This window comes from Ischnura elegans, chromosome 1 (genome assembly GCF_921293095.1).
Source record: "Ischnura elegans chromosome 1, ioIscEleg1.1, whole genome shotgun sequence".
Taxonomy (NCBI): domain Eukaryota; kingdom Metazoa; phylum Arthropoda; class Insecta; order Odonata; family Coenagrionidae; genus Ischnura; species Ischnura elegans.
In genome coordinates, this window is record NC_060246.1 from 31,483,476 (window position 1) to 31,501,242 (window position 17,767).

At 43.0% G+C, this 17,767-nt stretch overlaps 1 protein-coding gene across 4 annotated transcripts in view; it reads right to left on the reverse strand.

Annotated features, from left to right (window-relative positions):
- The window catches only part of LOC124158157 (GATA-binding factor C-like), a 226,693-nt gene that overhangs the window by 110,207 nt on the left and 98,719 nt on the right, over positions 1 to 17,767 (reverse strand). The window lies entirely within an intron of this gene.

Sequence of the window (17,767 nt, forward strand, 5' to 3'; positions counted from 1 at the left end):
ATGGATTAGTACGCCCTACTACTAGCAATTGGAAGCAGATAAGTGCCATAATGTGTATTTCACATCATAAAGTGTTTAAAAATGCAGCATACAATCATATCAGTATATAGCGTGAATGATATTTTCATTCATAAAACAATAACATTTAAACTCAAGTAGTATAAATATTCCCCTGTCAATTATGCACTTATTCATACTATACTTTTTTAACGTAATAGAATCAACTCTAAGAATCGCGAAGCAATGGTGCATATAATATGTTACCTAATGAAAGATAAACATTTTGATAGCTATCGAATAAAAAAAATTTGTATCAGCATTTCTAGGTAAACTATCGTATATAACTCGGAGAAGCTTTTGATGAAAGTTTAACTGCTATTTTATTCTAGCAGGAGTTACTGAATCGATAATTTGGTGCAGATCCCTTTCCGGTGAACCACTTATTGAACGGTGCCATACAAGGGGTTCCCTTTAATTAGGTTTATAGGTTTGAATGACGGCCAACGGCATTCCTTATTGAGGCGACCTTCACTAATGAAGCGAAAATATCCATAACCATTCCAGTAGCTGGTTCCTTTCATTTTTCACATGCACCTGAAAAGAAGCAGTGCTATAATAAGAGTGTGCTGGGAGTTCTGTTTCCACAACAGTCAATTTTCCCTGCGAAGCGAGACGACGAATTAGTTACGAGAGTTTTCCATGCCATTGAAACTAAAGTGGGGTAATTTTCCGCGCGAAAGTGAAAACCTAATTTCCACGGTAAAAAAATTCACTTTCGTGGCCACCGGTCCAATAATAGAATTCTGCTTTACGTCGCAGCGCGGTTTCTAAGTATTGCGTGATTCTTCACAAAGGCATGCGCTACGAACGCAAGACTAGAACAGACCGTGGTCGGCTGTTAACGCCACGACAAATTTTCTTTAATGTACCTATAGAATATGACTATAACCTCCGTGTATATTTCCCTGTTACCAAATATAAAATCGAGGATAACTAAAGTCATTTAAGCAGGTTTGCAATTTCATTCATTGAAATATTATTCTGCATATATATCTTTTCTCATCGAACTGATAGTCCACCACTGTAAATAAATTATGCTACTTTCTTTTAGACTCCTTAATAGGGGTGATTTAAGCGTAATTTTGCTGAGTAAGTCAATCTATCTCAAAAATAGATACCTTACAAATTGACTACTTAAGTCGACGGTTAAGTTCATTCGTTTCTCCATAAACCCTAAACTCATGTTCCGCCGCTACCTAGCGAATAGCGTGACAGTAATTTAGTACAAGAGGACAACTGTTGCAACGTTGACGATCGTGTCTTGCAACCGCATTACGAACAGCCATTGGCAACGAAAGTCACAAGGAGGCAGTAAGGCTACGAACGAACTTAACGAGCGCATGCTATCTCGAGAGGGTAACCATAAAGACGCATGGCTTTGATCACGTCCGGAATTGCGAGAGGACGACTAGAATATCGACCCTTGACACCGCACGCGTCCGACCCAGAGTCGAAAGAATCAGCACGGGCACGGAACGCCACGTGCTTCAAGAGAAAATTCCCGTCATTCGATATCAAGAAGCTAATAACTGAACAGCTATCATGCATGGCATCAATGCTGGGATAGTTCTACCTTTTTATATCTTAAGACTGATTAGGAAACGATACTAGATCCCGTAGTTGATAACAACCGAGCCATTTCTCTTTAAGTATGAGAGTAGAACGAAGTGCTGCTAGAGATATTAATTTTTTGTCCTGTCTCAAGTTGTGATATGGAGCTTCAAGTCCGTATATAAGAATATTATTGAAATATAACGCAAAGTAACTCATTTCGAAAAATATGCATGAATTTTGGTTAATCAATTACATGCAACTTTAGTTCCTGCCTTATGAATGAAACAAAAAAATAACTACAAAGCATTACTCTTCTACATGACTGCGCGGTAAAAATCAGGCAAAGGGATGACGGAACAGGCTCACTCTAACCTTTACGTAATTCTATCAGAAACCAGACAATAAGGAGAGGAATGAGTTTTCCCATGTCTCAAAGGAATGAGAAAATTGCGTAAATGAAACTCAAAGATGGGCAAAAATGAAAACAATGCCAATCTTTGTCATTGTTTACCGGAGGGATTTCGAAAAAAGGCGAAAACTATGTCAGTAAAAAACTCACCACTCCACGCCTTCGATACCCAAACAAGACTATTTATGCAACTTATGATATTCAAGTCGAAAACATTTAGGTGGCATAAAGAAATCAAGATATCCTTAAAATGATTCTAAGTATTACCAAGCTGCCCAAGCATTACCAAGGGTAGAATTGTATTACAGGTTACGGGTTATTGCTTTTCGTGCGCAAAAACAGCTGTAAACAACGCAATATTTGAATTTTCATGTATTGTGCTGACAAAACCTTCATTTTTATCTCTTTAGAGTGATCAACACATTTTCTTCATTCGTATCAGAAGGGTTTCCGAAGAACTAGAAAACATAAATTCAGGTGTAGGAAGATGCGTGGAGAATGATGGAAATAAATAAAATAAGAGAAGAGGCGTCCAACGCCATCTGCTACGTTTCTCACGAATTCTCTCGCAAGGGAATAGGGAGGGAAGGAGATAGAGAGAGAAGAGAGAATGTGGCTGTTTGCCGTGACAAGGCCTCGCTCTCGCCGTAACCGCCAAATCTCACGGAAGTGACCGAGGAGGGAACTAACGACAGTGCTTTATATTGTTCCTCCCTCGTGTACGAATATTTTCAACCACCAAAAGTTACTCATCGCCAGTGAACGCCCCCTACCCTTAACCTTACCAATACTATTTCTTCAATGCATATCCTCGTGCTATGTGCAGCCATAGGATAAATATCGCACCATCCTCTAAATCGATGGTGGAAAAAAGGGAATGAAATGTTTAAAAAATTCTCGTCCTTACGAATTCCTCCAGCCTCTCAAAGGTACGCAAAACATGTCATCGAAAAACATTCCCAACCCTCCTCCATATTTCTTATATTTCTGCAAAATATATGGGTTTAAACAGTAACCAGCCAGGAATAAATCAGGTAGGAAGATAAGGGAGAAATAATACCTAATGGGAGAAATTGCATCTAAATAGAAATCGTGGAAATTAAGATAACGAACAAAGTCAAACTACGTTTCGAGTACATCTTCAAAATTTATATAGCTGTGAAGCTGTTCTCATCAGGTAAAAAAAACGCGAGGAGGCAACAAGAGGAAGATTGTGTGAAAAGAAGAGCTGAACCGAGAAATAAGTATGCAAAATTGGAATTATAGCAATAATGACGAAACTCACACACCCTCATACAGAATAAACCACTCCTGAAAAACAAAAAAGCATAGGAAAATGAAATTCACTTTTCACGTTTCTAACTCAATATTAATTAACATCGACCATGATTTCGATACTATTGTATCATTATCAAGGCCTTGGTGTCATTGTTGCCTTCAATATATGCTCAGTGAATAATATACGAAGTGAATTTTATTTCCCTAGATAGTGGTTCCTCAAAGTAAACATGGAAGCTTCAAACCGTCTTTAATATTATAGTGCCTGTAAAAAAACATACAGCCGGGAAAAAATATGTAGTTCTACGGAATAAATAGGATAATAAGAGGGCGAAAAAAGAGCAGAAACGAGGTATTGAATGGTAAAATGGGAATTGTGGAAATAATGACGTAAAGGGGAGGAAGACCGAGAGGGGAGAAGGGGGTTTAACGAGGTGGGCGTGTCGGCAGAGGCACCTCAAAGTGGCCACAATCGCCGATATTCCCGTGGAAGGGAAGGGTCTTCTGAATTCACCCTCCGCTTGCACCATCCGCCCGCGCTCTCTTGACGGCCGCATCCGAAATTGCACCCATAACGCCGCTTTCCCACACAAAATAGCCAAACGTGGGGGGGGGGCGCTTTTCACTCAACTGCTATTTCTCCCCACAAACGGAGCACAAAAACAAGTGGAAGACATGATTTTACGAAGACGACTCGAGGATAATAGTTTAGGAGAAACTGTAAGATATCACACACTGATATCTAACATAATAGCAGCAAATATTCTCGAACGCTTCTCAATCTTTCACTCAATATTTTTTCAATTGCTAAAATGAATCGAAATCCGTAAGTCAAAAAGTATATGAATATAAAAACACATGCCACGCCAATACTCATTGGCTGGATAAAGCAAATAATTTGTTCCTCATTCAAAGCTAGCTGAAGAGGTTTGAGTCGTCCAAATTAAATGATACTGCCGACTTTACACCTATTACTTCATTTGTTGAAGGCATATTTAAAAAAAACAACATAGGGTTCATACTTGAATCAAAATAAAGTACAATCCAATTTGGGGCTTGTCATTGAGCTGGCTCAAGAAAATAAATAAAAGGCGCTAATGTAGCGCTCTCATACGAACTGCCGCTTAAAAATATTACTGTTAATGACATAAGACTCATCGAATCGAAAGCTGCACACCTTCCATTCTTCTTCGACGCAGCGTTCCCTCCGTATACCAGTGAGCTGTGATTTTTTCTCATGAGCAGGTACCGACAGAACCATCAAGAAACGTAGAGATACACCATCATACTGCGCAGCACAATAAATCAAACGAATTTCATTCGGAAGTCATCTCTTGGACTTTGAAAAACAGTTTAAAATGCCTCGCGGTGTATTATTTCTTTCATCTCGAGTGTCGATAGCGGAGGAGCAGCCGGAGACGATGGTGGGGGGTGAATAAAAGAGAGGGCACGGGCGCCGCCCGCAGAGACCTCACCGGTGGTCCTCGGAATGAAATCGTGTCCGTGGTCGCACTCCACGGGAATCAATTCCATCTTTTATGCACCGTGTTACTACCGCCACGGACACACACACACACACGGGCACACTCTGGAGGCCTCGTGAATCGAAAACCAGAGAGGAAAGCGGCGATGGTGGTGGAGTAGAGTACGGGAAGCAGAAATGTCTGTTCCCTACCGCCCTACGGGGTTCGGAGGATGAAATTGGGAGGTTCGCCGACCCGTTAAAGAAAAAAAAGGAAACACAAATGTTTGAGTTACGTGGTGGAGTCGATGAATGTTCTCGGGGGTGGGGGAGGTTCGGCAGAGGGGGGAGACGCGGTGCTAGGTGGGGGCCGAAGCGGCGAACAGTATTATCTCCTACACTCCCCTCAGTTCGCTCACCAAAAGTCGACTCCTTGGCCGTGGAAGGTGGGGCCCGAGCATTAATCTCTCCCGCAAACCCTAACCACCGTCGTCTCCCGGAACGGGAGCGAGTCACAAGGAAGAGAAATGAACGAGAGCGGAGCGGACTTTGATGATAATTTATCTTCCAAATCGCCGCCGTTGCCTCCTCCATCTCATCTTGCTCTTTTTATTCCTACGCAGCCTCATACCACTCTCATCCACCGAGACCAATCCTCATCTACACCCCCCCCCTCACCCTTTAGCAACCTTCACATCTTAACCCCTCGAGTTTTCGCCACCTTCTTCCCCTGGAAGAGGGGAAAAGAGATAAAGAGGAGGCAATCGCCTTCGGAACAACGCAAGAGAGAAAGAGGAGAGAACCTGATGTCCTGCTGAAGCTTTTCAACCTCCAGTTTTTATTCGTCCCTCTCTTTGGTCCATTACTTAACTTGGCACTACTGTGCGGCGATACTGTGCAGACAGACAGAGAGAGAGAAAAAAGGAGGGGGAATGTGGGAGGTCGAGGATTGAGGGGTATGAACGAGGTGGGGGTGTCTCTTTGGGGGGGCGCCCTGTAATCAGGGTGGGTAGGGGGTGGGGGCGGAAATGGGCGCCTCGACGGGCGGTGAGAGAGAGAGAGAAGGAGATGATGAAAGAAAGAGACGAAGATGAATGATACTCGTGCTCAGATAACCAAAAAGAACGCAGAGAAGCATGAAAGATGTTTATAGAGGCACGAGGTTGTGTTTTAGAAAGACTGGTAGGCTCGATTTCCCTTTGTTAAATCCTACTGTAAAGGTTTCTGCGTGCATCGAAAATCGATGTAAGGACGAACTGGAGACAGGTTAAGTCTACGGCTTAATTGTAAGGAAAATTAATGAGACGCATATTCCGTGTTGGAAGGACGCGTTGAGATCCAATCGACGTTTGCACCGAAGGAGAATTATTGAACTTTCATTGGCCATTATACAAAAATATTTCGTTTATTCCTCTCTAAACTTGGGCTTAATACTGGCCATGACATCTTCAAGTTTTCAGCCAGCATTCAAGTCCAAAAACTCGAAAAAAATTGCTTAGTTCAAAAAATTAAGCATGAACCGTAGTAGTGAAGAAAAAACTCCGGATTAATTAAGCTGAATTATTCCAGAAAGACTCGGAAGTTATTCTTATAGCATAGAGAAACAGAATTTAATTGAGCGTACGGGTAAATAAATAATTGCAGAAGGATGAAAGTATTACCGATAAAATCTACTGATGATGCTCTGTATGGAAAAAATATTCAATCCAAGACGTAACTCGGTGCGGTTTAGCTGGAAGTTTTGTAAGTTCAAAGCAAACGATCAACGATCAGAATATAAGGCAGTAATCGCGTAATTTTCGGAAGAACCGAAAGAATTTCCTGAAAAGTTATACAATCCCAAGATCTGTAAATAACTGGCATTAAAGGAGCGAATCTGGAAGAATATATGAACGAAAGAAATAGATAAAAAAATACGTTCCATTCGAAGACGGTTTCGATTTGAAGACTCAGTCGATGAAATTGATTGGTCAGGTACGCTGTGACAGCATTCCGTAAACTTTGATCACAGTGAATATGTTCTTCAGAAACTACCATGGAATCCATGCAACACAAAAATTAAAATAAGAGGCGAGTTTCGGAAGAGGCGGTAACGCACGCCTTTCTTTCGCTTGCATATTTGTGAAACGGCTTGCTATTGCGACGTAACATTCGCTGCGCGGGTTAGCGGAGCGAGAGAAGTTTCCCCATTAATTACGGCGCGAAATATGAATGGGGTTTCTCTTAATTATAGCGACATTAATAATTGCAATTAGTCTGAGGTAATAAGAACAGTTACACCACAACTTTCTTGTTGGAATAAGTGGAGGCGGATTGATACAGCTAGTTAGACTGCAAAGCTGTTATGACTCGGGGTTAGATTGCTAGATTAATTCGTAAATGGACGAGCTCATACAGACATGCAGAGACTTCTGATTCGCGAAGAAGAAAAATGGTCCCTATGCAACCACTTTAGCGTCAATTTTGGATTCATTGAGATAAATTTTATTATTTCTCATGGATAGCCAACCTTATTTCAATCCAGTTTCTACACTCAAATTACACTCATTCTTTAGTATTCTAGCTTTAAAAATTAGTAACAAATAAAATTGTAGAGAATGCGAACATGTGGCCAAGTTTGACTGACTGGATATCGGTGGAATTATTAGTAAAAATGAAGCCACTTTCATAATATATATAAAACTTCATTGTGAAGTCTTGCAGCTAAAAAAGAATCTGAATAATCGTTTGAAAGGGAAGTGAAGAAAAAGCTCAACCGTGGCAAAGGCAATACGAGATATCGCCTCTCTTTCGCGGAGAAAAGGCAATGGATGCACGGGCAATCGTGGCTTCGTTAACTAGGAAGAATTACAGCGCGTCCGAATCGTCAAATTAATGGAACATTAGCACGAAGGTTTAACATTTTCACATATTTGCGTCCGGAGGACCTTTTGACCAAGTGAGAACAAAGTAGACTCTAAGCCAGTGACGGGCCTCATAAAAAAAACTAAGCACGGCCCGGTTAAAGAGAGTCGGGAGGGAGGGGGAGAGAAACGAGCTACCCGGTGCGATAAACAGGAGAGCGTGGAAAGGCATGAAGAGGCGTTATGCCGAGAGGTCAGGCGATGGGTGGCCCTCGGCGGTCGGATGAACGGACGCGAGGAGACAGAATCCCTGCTTTGCCTCGCTCGCGGCTGTCGAAGGAAGTCAGACGGGAGTCAGTTTGCCTCGGGAGCAGAGGGCGACGCTGAAAAAAATAGGCTTCGCATGGACCAAAAATCATTCCCAATAACGCTTTCTGTCACAAAAAAGGAAAGTATTTTACAAATTGAGCACCTTTTTTTGCGCACAACAGTCCCATTTAAATGCCAGTGTACATAGCAAATAAACATAGAGAATTAGAAGAAGACTCCGTCATTATTTGGTTCTCTAAATACTCGGAATCGATTTTTTTAAATTTCACTTAATTAGATAAAAAAACACTCCTTGGCATAGGTTTTCATCACAAAGTTTTCAAGTTGCCATTTACATTTCACAGTATGGTTACAAATTGTTTTCTTTGCGAAATGAGCAGTAAAATCCATAAAGAAATTTTAATTGAGCGCAAAAACTAAATATCTAGTAAAATGGTGAAATTGAAAAGAAACTTGCACTCGCAGTGAAAATGTATTTTTTGCAAAGAAAACGTATTTAAAACACTTCCAGGAAGCGCGATCATTTGTTCGTCTACACGGACACTTAAGATGACCGAGGGGATAACATGGGGCGGGAAAGAAATGGTGCGCGGGAAAGAATATATTTTTTTAACTCGAACTTTTTTATAGTGGGAACACGGGGATGGTATATCAAGTGAATACGGTTAGATAATGGCACCCCGAGAGAGAAAGGGAGAAGGGAGAGAGGGTGGAGAACGGGGTAAATGCGAAGAATGGGATGAGTCTTTGAAGAAGCATTGCCATGAGAATGATATTCATGAGAAGATCATAACGAAAGTCACGACTCCGCGAGATAAAGAAGCAATAAAAACGGAGGAAAGAGGTAAGGGAGAGAGTGAAAAAGTGAGGAAGGAGAAAGAGGGAGATGAGAGAGAGGTCTGGATCAAGCGATAACACGGAAATAAGATTCAATGCGCAGGAAATGCATGTCTTGACGGCGCCAAGGAAAAACGCCACGAGATTACACATTTTTTTCCCCTCTCAACGTGGGACATCAATGCTCAGCAGAAATAAAATTTTTCCGAGATTCCTCTTTAGGTTTCCATGTTTCTTCTTCTTCCTCCGCCCGATATTTCCAGAGGTTGAGGGGAAAATAGCGTGAGGAAATGGGACGAGTTCATTGGAAGCTTGGAAAAATGACCGAGAGCCAGCTGAGGAAATTCAGACGGAGGATGCGAATTAAATTGCCCTCGTTTCTTCGTAGAGTAAATAAATTCGTGATTTTACGTGCAGCTCCAAGAAAAGGACAAATTATCTTCGCCTATAAAACGCGTATGTGCAATAACGCTCATAAGGAAATAATGTAAAACATCCTTTAAAACATTACGACAGAAGAAGCCAAGAAATGGTGGAGGGAAAATTCTCCGCGTAGTTAAAGCCCTGATAATATTAGCAATATCATTTGTAAGCTTAAGAGTAATATAACACTACAATGAAACATGCAATAGTCAGTCCAGAGAGCTCAACTCTTTACATTAGAGTTTTTATCCTTTGAACAAATAAAGAAAGCAAAATATTAAATCGACTTTTTTTCAATCCCAAAGTCATGAGCAAATGCAGACCTGGGAGTTGGACAAAAAAAGTGTCGATTAACTTAACTATCCTGACATTTCAACTTCATCCAGAAAATTTGCTCTCATCTACGGAGAATCAAATCAGGTGACGTATCCAAGGACCTCGCAGCGCCCACTAAACCGCAGGATAATAAGAAGACTTCCTATGCTACGCACAAGTTGAACGTGCAGTAACATAAAAAATTTAATTTATTAATTATGTATATAATATTTATATAATAATTCAGAAAAATTGCCACGAACAAACAATGATGTTGTTGATAGATTCACTCCGCAACAACGTCCAAAGCGACTCCTCGGAAAAGACTTCACAAGAAATTAAGACTTGATAATCCTAACATAACTCCCTTAATCAAACGTCCGATTCCGCGTTCGAATCAAATTGTGAAAAAAAACGGTATTGGGTCTTTGGTCACCGAGAGCATGAGCAGTTCGTAATACATAGGCTGTGTAATAACCGGAGGCTGAACACACACTAGAGCGCTGCATGCACGTCCACCCGCATCTTCAACGCGCTCCTCATCCAATCAACGGCACGATTAACGAAAGGCCGGAGGAGTTGGCGAAAAGAGCCGTCGGAAATGATCGCCCGCTTAGCAGAGAGAGAGAGTCGTGGGCACTCCCACCCGGGCCCGTTTTAGTCTTTAAGCACGAGGTGCTCTCGGGAAGAAGGGGGTAAAGGCACACGGCTAAATTGGGACTAAGCTGAGGGCGGCGATTACTGAGAGGAGGCTGGCGGGGGATGTTTCAGGTGCGGCCCGCGAGCAGCGACGGGGGTAGTTTGGGCCGCTTCGAGGCTCCACCATCGCGATCGTTGTCGAGCGTGTTTTGATTTAATCGCGCCCTCTACGTGGCCGTTCCTTGTTTACTTTCTTCTCTTTCTTTTACTCTTTTCACAGCCCCCTCTCCTCTGCACGGCCTTAGCACTCTGACGCCCACTTAACTGCCCTCAATGCGTCTTTCGTTACTTTACAGCGCCGAGGAGTGAAATAACAACAGAGTGGGGATGGGAGTAAATGGGCGAGCAGTTGAATGGAGTGAGATTTCACCACCGCCTTCCTTCTCTCGATGGAAAATCACCAAAACCAACTGCGCATTACGAAGATTCCATTCTGCCACCTCACACTCTCTCAACCTTTTACGCCCGCTTATAACAGATCCGTGATTGTCTCGAGCAAACCATTGCCCAACGCACGAGACGGATACCCATTAAGCTCCGTTATAATCTGCGACAGAAATATATACCTACCTTCCCTGCGCTCGAAAAACTGCTCCAATCATTTATCGACGATCCCCTTTCAGCCAACCGGAAACACTCATTTTGACATACGAATCATACAACGTTGAGTAAAGTTAATAGATCGATACAATACAAAATTTTTGACAGAGTTGATTTACATTTGAATAAAGAAAAATGGTAAAAGCCAAAGGGGAACGAAAAAAAAACAGGCGGCACGAATTCCTGGGATAAATTTTACAATCGCTTACAATGGTTTTAGCAACAAATCTTCATGGCTCAATGTGCTTTGAAAATAGGAACACAGAAAAAATGCATTTTTAAAATTAGTATCTCATATTGATTTGAGAATTAGAGCAACCGAGCAAGTCATTTTTGTAAATAAGCTCTAAATATCATAACTTAACTTATTAATTGTTCGCTCCATTTTTTGAAAGATTTTTACTGCAACCACGCTAGTTTTGAGACAAGTGAGTTCAAACTCTAGCATTTGTTTTATTTATGACACAACTCAAAATGGGTAATTGGTCCATTTTGCCAATGTGCAGGAAGAGTGAGGTATTTCACTTAGATCGTACTAAAAATATTTCAACCGCGTATAAAATATCACCTAAATCCTAGTTAAACCGATGAAACAATTCGTCAGCTCTCGTCAAGTAGTCATACGCATAGCGCCAGGAGGAAGCGAAATATAATCATGACTTGAGACCAGAGAGTCCGCGAGGAAGAACCTCACGGCTTACTTTAAGGAGGGCTGCGGGGGCGACAAGAGGAATACGCGAGGAGCATCCGAGAGAGGATGCGTCGGAAGAGGGAGGAGGAAGGGCGTGAAGCGCGGAGATATTTCGAGGAAGAGGGAAGGGAGGAGGAGGACACCTACAGACACGCGCTGGGCGATCGATATAGGAGGAGCCAGTGAACCGACTGTGAGAAACGGATGCTCCGAAGCACAAGGGAAGCAGGCGAATGGCGGGAGGGGAGAAGAGGTGGGAATGGCCTCCTCCTTGTGCTGGGGACTGTCTTAAACCCCCCCCCCCCCGCGTCCCTGCCCCCTCCGCCACCCCCCCAGATCACTCGAGCCATTTGCACACATGAAGCCACATGCCTCCTCTCCCATCAATACACGAATCTCCGTTCAATCGATTTCTCGAGTCAATAGGTAAATGGCGATGGAATACGAGCGGTGAGAAGGGGACGAAAGGCAAAATAAAAGGCAACTACAAAATATATTTTAATTTTAGTTTAAATCATCACGTAACGGTACTCAATGATGCACCGTAAGTGAGGGTGTTAAGAGAGGGTACTAAGCGCAATACTAATCGATCAATCTCTTATTCGAGAGCGTTGGTACCAATGCATTTCTATTAAGAAGATTAAACTACGATCCAAAATTTTTGGTTACTATAAATAAAAATAGGGTGACGTTGGACCTGAAAATATTTCACCTGAATGATGAATCGGAGCCGAACCAAACAAAATCACGGCTATAGAAACCTTGGCTTTGTGGATTCTATTTTCTTAAAATAAAAATCAAAAGTGCAATAACTGAATGAGATACAACGTACGAGCTCTCACCTCTGATTTTCTTCGACAAAAATGAGGATCAGTTTTTAAGTTAATTCCATTTCACATACTTAAATATCCACTCAACAGGAAGTTAGCTTAGAGCCATAGTGACACTAATTTGATTAGAAGAACGGTTTTGAGACAGAAGTTAAAACATTTTCATGATCAAAATTCACAAAACATTATTAACTTTGTAGTATTCCGTTAGAAGTTTTCTTGGACATTTCACTGAAATATCCAAATAAACTTATTTTCATGATCTCTCAAGTTTTGTCATCATTTTTCACATGGCTGGCAATTTCCATAATTTTCCCACATTGCTACTTATAAGAAGCTGACGGAAAGAGGAGTGGGCGGATAAGAGGTCAAACCGTTAAAGAGTTGAAGAGTCTTGAGCACCCCTCACTCATTTATAATATCTCTCTGCCTTCACCGCACCCTCCCCCTCATTTATCAGTTTCAAACGCCACGTTCCATATTTTCCCCTCCCTTTCCACCTTCACATTTCGCTTCATTCATTCTCACTGACGCCGCACACAGAAACTAAAATTGAGCTACCTTCAGATTGGGTGCGTAGGAGTGAAGTGGATAGGTCGTTTGGCTTCCAATGGAAGGATTTACCGATCAAATTCGCGAGCAACATTTGGACTCCCCTAATAAAAATTCTCACGCAACAAGTGATGTGTCCTAGAGAAACGATCAGGTCCTCCGCCCTGTTATGTGTGAAATTTACCCATGGTTGCTTTTTTCTAGATTTCATCTCTAATCTCACCTATCCAAACCACCTTCTAGGTTGGAATCCCAAATGAGTTTCCTTCACAATCGAAATCTCATCTCCCTACTACTCCCTATCGTACATTTTAAGCCCCTTGTCTCCACAATTTTTGATAGCGCCACTTTCCTTCTTTTATTTCTCATGTGTCGAAAACCCTTTACCATGAGCTCAAAGACATACCCCATTCCTCCGTTTCTCATGAATAAAAGGGTGTCTTTTTTAAGAGATCGGGCCATCACCAAAACGAATCATCCTCAGAACTTTGAGTTCGAGGTAAAGCAGAGTAGAAACAGGACCTTACCCATTCTAATCACCGCAGACAGCATCCACAATAGCTGAATTCTTCACGGCTTTTCAGTCGGTTGAGTTGGTTCACGATTACCGAAGTTTCGATACTCGAATCGTTTCTTATTATCAGGTGGTATATAATCATAGCGTGACTCAATCATGATAGAGATAGATTCAATTAGAAATATTAATCTCAAAAGCGACATCAAACAAGGTTTAAGCACTGTTGGCCACCAATCTTTAATAAAAATATGGCAGTAAAGGGGAGGAATGCTGCTGAAGTTAAAATCAAACAAACTGCCCTATCACACCACCATCTACCCTATGCATACCCCCACACACTATTCATTAAACTAAATTGCGGCATGAGTATATTACCTAGTTGGTGCAAAGAGATTCGGCGAAACTCAAAACTACGGTAATCATGGTACAACTCACCCGGTCGAACACCCGAAGAGAATCCATCCACCCACCTCACCAGGCAAGTCCCGGATCTTCCATCACTCACCTTCCCCATCCAACTATCCAAACGGCCCTTGTGCCATGAGTGATCCCCATCCTCCGACATTTTTCAGCTCCCCTCCCCTTCCACGCTCTTCCCTTACCCCTACTCCAGCCCCTCCAATATACTCCCTCTGGGTGAAAAATCATCACTCTCGAACCGCACTGCCTAAACGGACCCCCCCTTCTCCCTCTATTCCCCCCGGGGGTAACGCCTCCCCATCGCTCAGCCAGACCACCTCCCACGCCTCCCTCTCCGTCATCTCGGCCCATCCTCACGTCATCTTAACGGCTCTAAATGGCCGTTTGTGCGGTAGCTTATGCCCATGGATGTCCGTCTCCATTAACTAGTCTCTCATGTCTTCTCCCTCTCTCGCACTGATCCTCCTCACCCATTATGTCCCGTTCGGGAGTTGGTCGGATGAAAAAAAAGGAAGTTGATGAAAACACCTCGCGGTTAAGTAGTTGGCCGGAGCTCACTTGATTGACAGCGGGAAAAATAAACAGAACACCTCTCCGAGTTCACTGCACGGAAAGAGTCGCTCGGCGGAGCAAAACGAATAAGTGAAGGATCGTCTTAAAAAAAAATACGTGACCGCAAGCTGAGGAGTTACTGGACATCTAATAATCAATTAACTCGTGTTTTTGGTAATTACTGTGAAAGCCAATTGGTATGGCCGTTGTTCTCACTTCAACAGGTAAGTGTCGGGCACAATTTGTTGATAATATTTCTGCGAACTGCGCTGATCCCCAAATTTTTGCAAAAGCCTACACAGAGGATATATGTAAAGTACAGTACTTACTCCAACCCTCAACTTAGTACCCCAACTTAAGTAGAGTCAGCGGTTCAATTACTTCGCAAAATGAGTTAAAACATCTCCGCCAGCCTCGGTGGCGGCGGGGTAGTATTCACAAACGGAAGGTCCAGTGTTCGAGTTCCGTCTCGATAGGTCACTCCTACCCAGTGCATAAATAATTTTAATCTTATGTACATTGTTAATATTTGAATTTCTAGATAAATAGGCTGTGATGTACTCTTTCCAGTGTATGAAACAACTAATTGAACTGCATATTGTTTAGCAATGACATAAGTAACGAATCTAAACAACTGCTTCCCGTGAATTCTTTCCCGAAACTATTGTTTGCAGTAAATCCTTCCCAGATGCGGAGCCGGAGTTAAAATTCAATATTCCGTCTCATAAATAAGAAATTGCCGCAGAAATGCGGCATTTATGAGCAAATTTTTATCAAATTATGGAGCTGGTTTTTGAAAGAACCAAGTTGCCCAAAGGGTCACGGTAACAATATCGATTGCCTAGGAATGTGACCACGTGGCCTCGTGAAATGCACCTCCGTCGTGACTTACAGGAATGAAAAAAAAATTAAGCATTCACTTGGGATTCCTCGAGGGAACTAGTTATACCCACCCGCATATTCTACCCTCGAAACCTAAGGAATACTTCCCTTCTCATGAGACGCCCCCACTCCGCATGCTTCGTTTATATTACTTTCGTATACATTCCCTAGGGGGGATCAGGGGAGGAAGAGAGGGCCATAATCGCTCTCGTGGGTTCCCTCCTTTTTTTAAAATTCGAAAAACAAGAGAGGCGCGCGCTCCGGGTTAGATATTCATGACATTCCCAGGAAACTTAAACGTTGCGCAAACTGCTTCTCATCTTTTTATTCACTTTTACATCGCCGTGGACCCGCGAGAGATGCAGAGGAGGAGGAGGAGGCGGTGTAGGGCTGTAGAGGGAAGGCAATGAAGAGGGAGGGAGCGAAAAATAAGGACGATGGTGTTTGGCGAAATAGTTTTGAGGGGGGTTTAGGTGGTTATGGGGCAAAAGGAGTAATGAGGTAAGGGAGAGAAGAAGAAGAAGAAGGAGCAGCGATGCTGAAGCCTTATGGCTGCCCCAAGGGTTCTCTATAAGGACCGACCTCCCCCGCCCCCCACTCCTCAACTTCAAATCCTGCTCCACACACACACACACTGATACCCCCAAAACCAAAACTCTCCTAAACCTCATCCCCCTTGCTTGTTCTCGAAAACGTTCCACGGCCTCGCCTCCCCCTCCCCCAACCATTTGCCCACTCCGTTTATCCGCGATCCTTAATTCCCCCTCTCCCATAGATGTGTGGGTGCCCTCAGGGTGGGCGAAAAAACAAAGTCCCTCGACCGCATACACACAAGCCACAACGCCCCCAATTCAAAACCCACCCCACCTCGACCCCTCTCTTCCCATGCCCCCACCCCTTCAACCCCACACCACCATCACCCGCCGCCCCCTTCAGGCGGTATCCCAAGCACCGCATATTCCCTTCCCCACCCACCAGCCGGCCACACCTCCCATCGGTCAAACTTCCCATCCATCCATCGTTCTGCGGCAGCGACTATCAAACTGATGGCTACAGGCGAGAGAATATGACGAAGGGGGGAAGGGGAGGACAACAGAGAGGGTTCGTGGGAAGGGTATATATAGAGAGGGAGGAGGAGTGGGAAGAGAGAGAGAGAGAGAGATAGAAGATGCGAAACAGAGAGGGAGGGAGGGAGGTTGAGCTCGAGGCGACCTTTGAGCCCTCTCTCGCCGCCGCTCAGGCATTCCCACGTAATTGGTGAGGACGCATATCCCTTCCGTCCAGATGGTCTGGGCCGGTTTTGAAAATACTGAATCCGCGGCCGCAATGGGACGGCTATTATCGAAGCATCTTAATAAACACCCATATTTTACGCGATCGGGTTTTCCGCCGCGGAAATCTCTCGGTGCGTGAACGCTGTGGATTCAATTACTCAAGCATAAAAAGGCTGATTAAAGAAGTGTTACATGCTCGAGAGCACAATTTATCCACCTCGCAATTCCGTTTCGAGATCAAATATCGCAAAAACTTATTACGGCTGACATTTAATGGGATAAAGTTCAAATAAAAAGAAATTTATTTACGTCGATTGCTGACTAAACATATATTGATTCAAAGTCATTAACATTTTACACACAGGGAATTATAGAATAAATGTATACGGGCTGAGCAAAAATAACTTCCAAATAAAGTTTAACAGCGCCAATACTAAAATAAATACAGCCTCATAAGTCATGATAAATGCGATGGTGGTTGGCGTAACATGGTGAAACTCCTTCATGATGCACAAAGGTTAAGAAAAGACTTCGCTTATTTTGTGAAACAGCGAAGTCTTTTCTTAACCTTTGTGCATCATAAGCCATGATTTCACCAATGCTTGTTTCCCTGAAAATAAAAGTTTCAATTTTCCCAAACACTGGCAGCAAATCTTTTTTTTACACCATAAAAGGTTCCTGTAATCCGTTTCAATTCAACCTCTGATAAAATTAGAATACGTTTTGGAATCAGGGTCAAAAACATCAACTCTTCCGCCAGCCTCTGCATCGTACCTTCCAAAATACATTAAGGCCACGAAATGATCATGTATTGATGAACATGACTCTGGTCGGGGAAAAGTATGGGATGTGGGGCGGGATGAGGGAAACATGACGTTTGGAAATTTTTTGTGCCTCGTATATAACTGTGGCGGACGACGGAAAAAAAGGAGAAAGGAAAACATGAAACGAGGGAAAGTGAAAGGAGTGGGGTGACACAGACGCACACACACTGGCCGGGCACTGGACGCTTATAAGGTGCGACGCGTCACTCCGCGCTCATCTTTCGGGTTCATCATTTCTTCTCAGCCCATCTAGTTGAGATGGTTCAATAATAAAAGAAATACAAAAAAAGGGTGAGTGAGAGTTGTAGAGGAGGGTTGGAGGAGGAAAGAAGCAGGTGGAAAAGAGGCAAAAAAAGCATAAGGGGACGAGAGTGAAAGGTTGCGAAAACATCGCATCGTGAGAGGCCCTTAACAG